Raw genomic sequence first — 15,398 nt, forward strand, 5'->3', positions numbered from 1 at the left:
AGTATACCTCACCACAATGGACCACATCACCACAATGGACCACAGTATCACAATAAGTATACCTCACCACAATGGACCACATTATCACAATGGACCACAATATCACAATGAGTATACCTCACCACAATGGACCACATCACTACAATGGACCACAGTATCACAATAAGTATACCTCACCACAATGGACCACATTATCACAATGAGTATACCTTAACACAATAGACCACATCACCAAAATGGACCACATTATCACAATAAGCATACCTCACCACAATGGACCACATTATCACAATGGACCACATCACCACAATGGACCACATTATCACAATATGTATACCTCACCACAATGGACCACATTATCACAATAAGTATACCTCACCACAATGGACCACATTATCACAATGAGTCCACATTATCACAATGAGTATACCTCACCACAATGGACCACATTATCACAATGAGTATGCCTTAACACAATAGACCACATCACCACAATGGACCACATTATCACAATAAGCATACCTCACCACAATGGACCACATTATCACAATGGACCACATCACCACAATGGACCACATTATCACAATAAGTATACCTCACCACAATGGACCACTTTATCACAATGAGTCCACATTATCACAATGAGTATACCTCACCACAATGGACCACATTATCACAATGAGTATGCCTTAACACAATAGACCACATCACCACAATGGACCACATTATCACAATAAGCATACATCACCACAATGGACCACATTATCACAATGGACCACATCACCACAATGGACCACATTATCACACCACAATGGACCACCACATTCACCACAATGGACCACAATCACCACAATGGACCACATTATCACAATAGGCACACCTCACCACAATGGACCACAACACCACAATGAGTACACATCACCACAATGAGTACACATGGACCACATTATCACAATGAGTATACATCACCACAATGGACCACATCATCACAATGAGTCCACATTATCACAATAAGTATACCTCACCACAATGGACCACATCACCACAATGGACCACAGTATCACAATAAGTATACCTCACCACAATGGACCACATTATCACAATGGACCACAATATACCTCACCACAATGGACCACATCACTACAATGGACCACAGTATCACAATAAGTATACCTCACCACAATGGACCACAATCACATCACCAATGGACCACATGGACCACATTATCACAATGGACCACATCACCACAATGGACCACATTATCACATCACCACAATGGACCACATTATCACAATGTATACCTCACCACAATGGACCACATTATCACAATGAGTCCACATTATCACAATGAGTATACCTCATCACAATAGACCACATCACCACAATGGACCACATTATGACAATAAGCATACCTCACCACAATGGACCACATCACCACAATGGACCACATTATCACAATAAGCATACCTCACCACAATGGACCACATCACCACAATGTACCACATTATCACAATGGATACCTCACCACAATGGACCACATTATCACAATGAGTATACCTCACCACAATGGACCACATTATCACAATAAGCATACCTCACCACAATGGACCACTCACCACAATGTACCACATTACACAACATTATCACCACAATGGACATTATCACAATGGACCACATTATCACAATAAGCACCACATCACCACAATGGACCACATCATCACAATGAGTATACCTCACCACAATGGACCACTTTATCACAATGAACCACATTATCACAATGAGACCACATTATCACAATGAGTATACATCACCACAATGGACCACATTATCACAATAAGCATACCTCACCACAATGGACCACATCATCACAATGGACCACATCATCACAAGACCACATATCACAATGAGTATACCTCACCACAATGGACCACATCACCACAATGACCACATCATCACAATGGACCACATTCACCACAATGGACCACATCACCACAATGGACCACATTATCACAATGGACCACATCACCACAATGGACCACATTATCACAATTTGTATACCTCACCACAATGGACCACATTATCACAATAAGTATACCTCACCACAATGGACCACATTATCACAATGAGTATACCTCAACACAATAGACCACATCACCACAATGGACCACATTATCACAATGGACCACATCATCACAATGAGTATACCTCACCACAATGGACCACATCATCCCATTGTACAACATCTCCACAATGCACAACATCACCACAATGGACCACATCCACAATGGACCACATTATCACAATGGATACCTCACCACAATGGACCACATCACCACAATGGACCACATTATCACAATGAGTATACCTCACCACAATGGACCACATCACCACAATCACAATAAGTATACCTCACCACAATGGACCACATCATCACAATGAGGACACATTATCACAATGGACCACAATGGACCACATCACCACAATGAGTACACATCACCACAATGGACCACATCACCACAATGGACCACATCACCACAATGCACCACATCACCCACATCACCACAATGGACCACATTATCACACCACATCACCACAATGAGTCCACATTATCACAATGAGTATGCCTCACCACAATGGACCACATTATCACAATAAGTATATGGACCACAACATCACAATAAGAATACCTCACCACAATGGACCACATCATCACAATGGTCCACATCACCACATTATCACAATGAGTATACCTCACCACAATGGACCACATTATCACAATGAGTCCACCTCACCACAATAGACCACATCACCACAATGGACCACATTATCACAATAAGCATACCTCACCACAATGAGTATACCTCACCACAATGGACCACATTATCACAGTATGGACCACAATAGACCACATCACCACAATGGACCACATTATCACAATAAGCATACCTCACCACAATGGACCACATTATCACAATGGACCACATCACCACAATGGACCACATTATCACAATAAGTATACCTCACCACAATGGACCACATTATCACAATGAGTATACCTCAACACAATAGACCACATCACCACAATGGACCACATTATCACAATAGGCATACCTCACCACAATGGACCACATTATCACAATGGACCACATCATCACAATGGACCACATTATCACAATAAGTATACCTCACCACAATGGACCACATTATCACAATAAGCATACCTCACCACAATGGACCACATTATCACAATGAGTCCACATTATCACAATAAGTATACCTCACCACAATGGACCACATCACCACAATGGACCACAGTATCACAATAAGTATACCTCACCACAATGGACCACATTATCACAATGGACCACAATATCACAATGAGTATACCTCACCACAATGGACCACATCACTACAATGGACCACAGTATCACAATAAGTATACCTCACCACAATGGACCACATTATCACAATGAGTATACCTTAACACAATAGACCACATCACCAAAATGGACCACATTATCACAATATGTATACCTCACCACAATGGACCACATTATCACAATAAGTATACCTCACCACAATGGACCACATTATCACAATGAGTCCACATTATCACAATGAGTATACCTCAACACAATAGACCACATCACCACAATGGACCACATTATGACAATAAGCATACCTCACCACAATGGACCACATCACCACAATGGGCCACATTATGACAATAAGCATACCTCACCACAATGGACCACATCACCACAATGTACCACATTATCACAATGAGTATACCTCACCACAATGGACCACATTATCACAATGAGTATACCTCAACACAATAGACCACATCACCACAATGGACCACATTATGACAATAAGCATACCTCACCACAATGGACCACATCACCACAATGTACCACATTATCACAATAAGTATACCTCACCACAATGGACCACATTATCACAATGGACCACATTATCACAATAAGCATACATCACCACAATGGACCACATCATCACAATGAGTCCACATTATCACAATAAGTATACCTCACCACAATGGACCACATCACCACAATGGACCACATTATCACAATGAGTATACCTCACCACAATGGACCACATCACCACAATGGACCACATTATCACAATGAGTATACCTCACCACAATGGACCACATCATCACAATGAGGACACATTATCACAATGGACCACATCATCACAATGGACCACATCACCACAATGAGTATACCTCACCACAATGGACCACATCACCACAATGGACCACATCATCACAATGGACCACATCACCACAATGCACCACATCACCACAATGGACCACATTATCACAATGGACCACATCACCACAATGAGTCCACATTATCGCAATGAGTATACCTCACCACAATGGACCACATTATCACAATGAGTATACCTCAACACAATAGACCACATCACCACAATGGACCACATTATCACAATAAGCATACCTCACCACAATGGACCACATCACCACAATGTACCACATTATCACAATAAGTATACCTCACCACAATGGACCACATTATCACAATGGACCACATTATCACAATAAGCATACATCACCACAATGGACCACATCATCACAATGAGTCCACATTATCACAATAAGTATACCTCACCACAATGGACCACATCACCACAATGGACCACATTATCACAATGAGTATACCTCACCACAATGGACCACATCATCACAATGGACCACATCACCACAATGAGTATACATCACCACAATGAGTCCACATCACCACAATGAGTCCACATCACCACAATGAGTCCACATCACCACAATGGACCACATTATCACAATAAGTATACCTCACCACAATGGACCACTTTATCACAATGAGTCCACATTATCACAATGAGTATACCTCACCACAATGGACCACATTATCACAATGAGTATGCCTTAACACAATAGACCACATCACCACAATGGACCACATTATCACAATAAGCATACCTCACCACAATGGACCACATTATCACAATGGACCACATCACCACAATGGACCACATTATCACAATAAGTATACCTTACCACAATGGACCACATTATCACAATAAGTATACCTCACCACAATGGACCACATTATCACAATGAGTATACCTCAACACAATAGACCACATCACCACAATGGACCACATTATCACAATAGGCATACCTCACCACAATGGACCACATTATCACAATGGACCACATCATCACAATGGACCACATTATCACAATAAGTATACCTCACCACAATGGACCACATTATCACAATAAGCATACCTCACCACAATGGACCACATTATCACAATGAGTCCACATTATCACAATAAGTATACCTCACCACAATGGACCACATCACCACAATGGACCACAGTATCACAATAAGTATACCTCACCACAATGGACCACATTATCACAATGGACCACAATATCACAATGAGTATACCTCACCACAATGGACCACATCACTACAATGGACCACAGTATCACAATAAGTATACCTCACCACAATGGACCACATTATCACAATGAGTATACCTTAACACAATAGACCACATCACCAAAATGGACCACATTATCACAATATGTATACCTCACCACAATGGACCACATTATCACAATAAGTATACCTCACCACAATGGACCACATTATCACAATGAGTCCACATTATCACAATGAGTATACCTCAACACAATAGACCACATCACCACAATGGACCACATTATGACAATAAGCATACCTCACCACAATGGACCACATCACCACAATGGGCCACATTATGACAATAAGCATACCTCACCACAATGGACCACATCACCACAATGTACCACATTATCACAATGAGTATACCTCACCACAATGGACCACATTATCACAATGAGTATACCTCAACACAATAGACCACATCACCACAATGGACCACATTATGACAATAAGCATACCTCACCACAATGGACCACATCACCACAATGTACCACATTATCACAATAAGTATACCTCACCACAATGGACCACATTATCACAATGGACCACATTATCACAATAAGCATACATCACCACAATGGACCACATCATCACAATGAGTCCACATTATCACAATAAGTATACCTCACCACAATGGACCACATCACCACAATGGACCACATTATCACAATGAGTATACCTCACCACAATGGACCACATCACCACAATGGACCACATTATCACAATGAGTATACCTCACCACAATGGACCACATCATCACAATGAGGACACATTATCACAATGGACCACATCATCACAATGGACCACATCACCACAATGAGTATACCTCACCACAATGGACCACATCACCACAATGGACCACATCATCACAATGGACCACATCACCACAATGCACCACATCACCACAATGGACCACATTATCACAATGGACCACATCACCACAATGAGTTCACATTATCGCAATGAGTATACCTCACCACAATGGACCACATTATCACAATGAGTATACCTCAACACAATAGACCACATCACCACAATGGACCACATTATCACAATAAGCATACCTCACCACAATGGACCACATCACCACAATGTACCACATTATCACAATAAGTATACCTCACCACAATGGACCACATTATCACAATGGACCACATTATCACAATAAGCATACATCACCACAATGGACCACATCATCACAATGAGTCCACATTATCACAATAAGTATACCTCACCACAATGGACCACATCACCACAATGGACCACATTATCACAATGAGTATACCTCACCACAATGGACCACATCATCACAATGGACCACATCACCACAATGAGTATACCTCACCACAATGGACCACATCACCACAATGGACCACATCATCACAATGGACCACATCACCACAATGGACCACATCACCACAATGGACCACATTATCACAATGGACCACATCACCACAATGAGTCCACATTATCGCAATGAGTATACCTCACTACAATGGACCACATTATCACAATGAGTATACCTCAACACAATAGACCACATCACCACAATGGACCACATTATGACAATAAGCATACCTCACCACAATGGACCACATCACCACAATGTACCACATTATCACAATAAGTATACCTCACCACAATGGACCACATTATCACAATGGACCACATTATCACAATAAGCATACATCACCACAATGGACCACATCATCACAATGAGTCCACATTATCACAATAAGTATACCTCACCACAATGGACCACATCACCACAATGGACCACATTATCACAATGAGTATACCTCACCACAATGGACCACATCATCACAATGAGGACACATTATCACAATGGACCACATCACCACAATGAGTATACCTCACCACAATGGACCACATCACCACAATGGACCACATCATCACAATGGACCACATCACCACAATGCACCACATCACCACAATGGACCACATCACCACAATGGACCACATCACCACAATGAGTCCACATTATCGCAATGAGTATACCTCACCACAATGGACCACATTATCACAATAAGTATACCTCACCACAATGGACCACATCATCACAATAAGTATACCTCACCACAATGGACCACATTATCACAATAGGCATACCTCACCACAATGGACCACATTATCACAATGGACCACATCATCACAATGGACCACATTATCACAATAAGTATACCTCACCACAATGGACCACATTATCACAATAAGCATACCTCACCACAATGGACCACATTATCACAATGAGTCCACATTATCACAATAAGTATACCTCACCACAATGGACCACATCACCACAATGGACCACAGTATCACAATAAGTATACCTCACCACAATGGACCACATTATCACAATGGACCACAATATCACAATGAGTATACCTCACCACAATGGACCACATCACTACAATGGACCACAGTATCACAATAAGTATACCTCACCACAATGGACCACATTATCACAATGAGTATACCTTAACACAATAGACCACATCACCAAAATGGACCACATTATCACAATAAGCATACCTCACCACAATAGACCACATCATCACAATAAGTATACCTCACCACAATGGACCACATTATCACAATAGGCATACCTCACCACAATGGACCACATTATCACAATGGACCACATCATCACAATGGACCACATTATCACAATAAGTATACCTCACCACAATGGACCACATTATCACAATAAGCATACCTCACCACAATGGACCACATTATCACAATGAGTCCACATTATCACAATAAGTATACCTCACCACAATGGACCACATCACCACAATGGACCACAGTATCACAATAAGTATACCTCACCACAATGGACCACATTATCACAATGGACCACAATATCACAATGAGTATACCTCACCACAATGGACCACATCACTACAATGGACCACAGTATCACAATAAGTATACCTCACCACAATGGACCACATTATCACAATGAGTATACCTTAACACAATAGACCACATCACCAAAATGGACCACATTATCACAATAAGCATACCTCACCACAATAGACCACATTATCACAATAGACCACATCACCACAATGGACCACATTATCACAATATGTATACCTCACCACAATGGACCACATTATCACAATAAGTATACCTCACCACAATGGACCACATTATCACAATGAGTCCACATTATCACAATGAGTATACCTCAACACAATAGACCACATCACCACAATGGACCACATTATGACAATAAGCATACCTCACCACAATGGACCACATCACCACAATGGGCCACATTATGACAATAAGCATACCTCACCACAATGGACCACATCACCACAATGTACCACATTATCACAATGAGTATACCTCACCACAATGGACCACATTATCACAATGAGTATACCTCAACACAATAGACCACATCACCACAATGGACCACATTATGACAATAAGCATACCTCACCACAATGGACCACATCACCACAATGTACCACATTATCACAATAAGTATACCTCACCACAATGGACCACATTATCACAATGGACCACATTATCACAATAAGCATACATCACCACAATGGACCACATCATCACAATGAGTCCACATTATCACAATAAGTATACCTCACCACAATGGACCACATCACCACAATGGACCACATTATCACAATGAGTATACCTCACCACAATGGACCACATCACCACAATGGACCACATTATCACAATGAGTATACCTCACCACAATGGACCACATCATCACAATGAGGACACATTATCACAATGGACCACATCATCACAATGGACCACATCACCACAATGAGTATACCTCACCACAATGGACCACATCACCACAATGGACCACATCATCACAATGGACCACATCACCACAATGGACCACATCACCACAATGGACCACATTATCACAATGGACCACATCACCACAATGAGTCCACATTATCGCAATGAGTATACCTCACCACAATGGACCACATTATCACAATAAGTATACCTCACCACAATGGACCACATTATCACAATGAGTATACCTCAACACAATAGACCACATCACCACAATGGACCACATTATCACAATAAGCATACCTCACCACAATGGACCACATCACCACAATGTACCACATTATCACAATAAGTATACCTCACCACAATGGACCACATTATCACAATGGACCACATTATCACAATAAGCATACATCACCACAATGGACCACATCATCACAATGAGTCCACATTATCACAATAAGTATACCTCACCACAATGGACCACATCACCACAATGGACCACATTATCACAATGAGTATACCTCACCACAATGGACCACATCATCACAATGGACCACATCACCACAATGAGTATACCTCACCACAATGGACCACATCACCACAATGGACCACATCATCACAATGGACCACATCACCACAATGGACCACATCACCACAATGGACCACATTATCACAATGGACCACATCACCACAATGAGTCCACATTATCGCAATGAGTATACCTCACCACAATGGACCACATTATCACAATGAGTATACCTCAACACAATAGACCACATCACCACAATGGACCACATTATGACAATAAGCATACCTCACCACAATGGACCACATCACCACAATGTACCACATTATCACAATAAGTATACCTCACCACAATGGACCACATTATCACAATGGACCACATTATCACAATAAGCATACATCACCACAATGGACCACATCATCACAATGAGTCCACATTATCACAATAAGTATACCTCACCACAATGGACCACATCACCACAATGGACCACATTATCACAATGAGTATACCTCACCACAATGGACCACATCATCACAATGAGGACACATTATCACAATGGACCACATCATCACAATGGACCACATCACCACAATGAGTATACCTCACCACAATGGACCACATCACCACAATGGACCACATCATCACAATGGACCACATCACCACAATGCACCACATCACCACAATGGACCACATCACCACAATGGACCACATTATCACAATGGACCACATCACCACAATGAGTCCACATTATCGCAATGAGTATACCTCACCACAATGGACCACATTATCACAATAAGTATACCTCACCACAATGGACCACATCATCACAATAAGTATACCTCACCACAATGGACCACATCACCACAATGAGTCCACATCACCACAATGAGTCCACATCACCACAATGAGTATACATCACCACAATGAGTCCACATCACCACAATGAGTATACCTCACCACAAGGGACCACATCACCACAATGAGTATACATCACCACAATGAGTCCACATCACCACAATGAGTCCACATCACCACAATGAGTCCACATCACCACAATGAGTCCACATCACCACAATGAGTATACATCACCACAATGAGTCCACATCACCACAATAAGTATACCTCACCACAATGGACCACATCACCACAATGAGTCCACATCACCACAATGAGTCCACATCACCACAATGAGTATACATCACCACAATGAGTCCACATCACCACAATGAGTCCACATCACCACAATGAGTCCACATCACCACAATGAGTCCACATCACCACAATGAGTATACATCACCACAATGAGTCCACATCACCACAATGAGTCCACATCACCACAATGAGTCCACATCACCACAATGAGTATACCTCACCACAATGAGTCCACATCACCACAATGAGTCCACATCACAAAAATGAGTATACCTCACCACAATGAGTCCACATCACCACAATGAGTCCACATCACCACAATGAGTCCACATCACCACAATGAGTCCACATCACCACAATGAGACCACATCACCACAATGAGTATACCTCACCACAATGAGTCCACATCACCACAATGAGTCCACATCACCACAATGAGTCCACATCACCACAATGAGTATACCTCACATTGAAAATTTCACCTCATTACAATAAGCATGAAATAAAAATATATTACCCATTTTGCCTCAAGAACGAAAAAAAGGACATTTGAGATATTTTTCTGAGACGCATGTCATATCGATTGTCAGGTGTAAGGGAGACGACTCGAGTTTGAATTATGTGGTAGTTATTGATTTTGGGGAAAAGTGCACAGAATCTGGTATAATAAAAATGAAAAGATATACATATTACACATTCTGTATAAAACCAGGTTATTCGCAAAATGTATTAATCAATGAACGCATTACACTTTATTTGTTTTACACAACAAAAGGAAACATCTGTGTGTAGGTTTTCGTAAAAACTGGACGGTTTCACTCACTCTTTACGTAAATTTTTGTGTAACATTTTTCTAAATATTTTAGCAAATGTGTTTGATGAACGCTTTGTTTTATATCTTTACATCGCCAAATATCCACTTCCCAACAACAGACCGAATGAAGTATTTTCTTCAGCCTCCGGACTTCAACTTTTCTTTTATAAATATTCCTGAAATGTTAATGTCACACGATAAAACGTATTTACAGTTCTCCTAAAAGGTAACACGGAGAAAATAGATTTCATTTAATTTCCTATTAAAGAGAAAACAATCTTCACTCAATTGGATAATGATGTCCTCTCCGTTCTTTAAAATTGAACTAAAGTCCCTTGTCGGGCAATATTGCATTATCTCATCTAAAATAAAGAACGCACAACAAATTTTGCCATATCATAATACACAAGAATATTACAGAACATGGGAATCGGGTATGTCAAGAAATGATAGTTAGGGACACAGGAATAATACAGAACATATGAAGTAGGTATGTCAAGAAAAGATAGTTAGGGACACAGGTATATTACAGAACATATGAAGTAAGTATGTCATGAACAGATAGTTAGGGACACAGGTATATTACAGAACATATGAAGTAAGTATATCAAGAAAAGATAGTTAGGGACACAGGTATATTACAGAACATATGAAGTAAGTATATCAAGAAAAGATAGTTAGGGACACAGGTATATTACAGAACATATGAAGTAAGTATGTCATGAACAGATAGTTAGGGACACAGGTATATTACAGAACATATGAAGTAAGTATGTCATGAACAGATAGTTAGGGACACAGGTATATTACAGAACATATGAAGTAAGTATATCAAGAAAAGATAGTTAGGGACACAGGTATATTACAGAACATATGAAGTAAGTATGTCATGAACAGATAGTTAGGGACACAGGTATATTACAGAACATATGAAGTAAGTATGTCATGAACAGATAGTTAGGGACACAGGTATATTACAGAACATATGAAGTTAGTATGTCATGAACAGATAGTTAGGGACACAGGTATATTACAGAACATATGAAGTAAGTATGTCATGAACAGATAGTTAGGGACACAGGTATATTACAGAACATATGAAGTAAGTATGTCATGAACAGATAGTTAGGGACACAGGTATATTACAGAACATATGAAGTAAGTATGTCATGAACAGATAGTTAGGGACACAGGAAGATAGTTAGGGACACAGGTATATTACAGAACATATGAAGTAAGTATGTCATGAACAGATAGTTAGGGACACAGGTATATTACAGAACATATGAAGTAAGTATGTCATGAACAGATAGTTAGGGACACAGGTATATTACAGAACATATGAAGTAAGTATATCAAGAAAAGATAGTTAGGGACACAGGTATATTACAGAACATATGAAGTAAGTATATCAAGAAAAGATAGTTAGGGACACAGGTATATTACAGAACATATGAAGTAAGTTTGTCATGAACAGATAGTTAGGGACACAGGTATATTACAGAACATATGAAGTAAGTATGTCATGAAAAGATAGTTAGGGACACAGGTATATTACAGAACATATGAAGTAAGTATGTCATGAAAAGATAGTTAGGGACACAGGTATATTACAGAACATATGAAGTAAGTATGTTATGAAAAGATAATCAAATTGCCATAATAAACCATATGTTATATGTATATGGCTTCTATGTTTATATGTCTATGTCTATATTAAGTCATCCCGTTAATTAAACGTAAGGGACGGGACTATTTCGGAGAAAAAGCAACAATCTCTTGTAAACGAGGTAAAAAAGTCATATTCGTTGTCAAACATATCTTCCATGACAACAGGTAGACTGTCGAGGAGAGTGGCTATCTAAAATCTATTTACACAAGTTAACAAGGGAAATATACGCCTGAACTGGATAATTCGTGGGTTTTTTTGGTAGAAAAATGTTTTCGTAGAGTAAGTAACATTCGACTAGGACAGTCTAAATAACAACGAACAACAGCATCTTCTACAGAGACACATGCTACTCCATTTTTAGGACTCCATAGCTTTGTAATATACTACAGTAATATGGGAATTACACAATCGCACAATGTTTATAGTTGTTTAAATCTAGAAACTTATCACAGACATTCAGTCATTTACTTACTTAAAAAAGAAAATATTTACGGTAGCTGAGAAGATAATTACTTGAAAATACGAATTAGAATTTTTTGTTAAAGTTCCATTTAAGCTCATAAGAAAATTTTTGTTTGTAATGAAAAATGTCAAACCATACACAATTACTTTTTTTTCATTTAATAAATATCATAATATTACGATATAGATAGGTTTCGTTTCGTACATGAAAGATCATTTCCGAGAAAACTATTTTTGCAGATACACTAATAAAAAAGTTTTGTAAACGTCACACTTCAAATTCAAGGATGGTCAATTCAAGAACTTACAAAGCTTTTGTTAAGATACCGAAAGTAGATACGTGACTTCAAAATAGGATTTCCATCTAAATGACAGACTCGGTCCACTCAGGTCACTTGACTAGAGGTGAAAAGTCAAAATTCTTCCCATTTGCTCGATGGTATTCAAGTGTTGCCTACTTTACATGTTAGCCCCAAGTGCACGTGTTACATTTCAAAAATAAAGTTTTAACACTTAATAATGTAGTAATATGTTTGATAATGTTATTTAAGGGGGAAAATACTGTTTGTTGCTTGTTCTCTGTTCCATAGAGAACAAGTTACTTCGGGTGTGACGTTTTTGCTCTCCGTCACTATGGAAACCAATTCCTATTTCGGTCATGGTTGGTCATTAGAATTCATGTGAATAACTTTCATGTCGAGTTTCATTACTTGGTACTGATGGGAACAGCGCTGTACTTTTTCACAGTTGTATGTTACCAAGGGAACTCATTCCATGTACATATGTATGTAGGTGTTAAATGTTGTTATATGTTACCCACGAAACAAAAATGGCGTCTGAATCAGTTGTATAGTACTAAAGGTATACGTGTTAATAAGATCATAATAACCCCTTTTTATAGTAAAATTGTCAGTTGTTATTTTCGAAATGCCTACCTAATAATAAATTTGTTGTGATTAATCTGTCTTGATTTCAACTCTTTGGTTTCAAAGACAAAACTCTGCCTTGATTTGTAAAGTGAGTGTCGTGAACTGAAACAATTATTCGTCTCCCAAAAACATATAGAGTAATGTCTCTTTGTTGTAACCATGTCCTTTTATATCTTTCCTTTGTGTTTATTGTATTCTGGACCATGGCTTACATATCATGGTGGTATCACCCACGTACATTATTAATTTCGTCAGTAACAAATATATTTTCACGGTTTCAACACATCACCACATTTGAATGTGTCTCAAGTATAAAACAGTGTGGAATAGTTATTTTTGAACAATTTGCCACGATAATAAAGTTCCTGACACAAATGACAGAGAGAAAAGACTGTGTCGTCACCAAGGTGTTATACAGTGCAGTCATGAACGAAACACTTCTTTGATGATCTGGAACATCAGTCGTTTTGACGTCACCTACTTACTGACAACATAATTCAAG

Source organism: Ylistrum balloti, unplaced genomic scaffold (assembly GCF_031769215.1).
Source record: "Ylistrum balloti isolate Yb309-2 unplaced genomic scaffold, AGI_CSIRO_Ybal_v1 Utg370842, whole genome shotgun sequence".
In the NCBI taxonomy this organism is placed as follows: domain Eukaryota; kingdom Metazoa; phylum Mollusca; class Bivalvia; order Pectinida; family Pectinidae; genus Ylistrum; species Ylistrum balloti.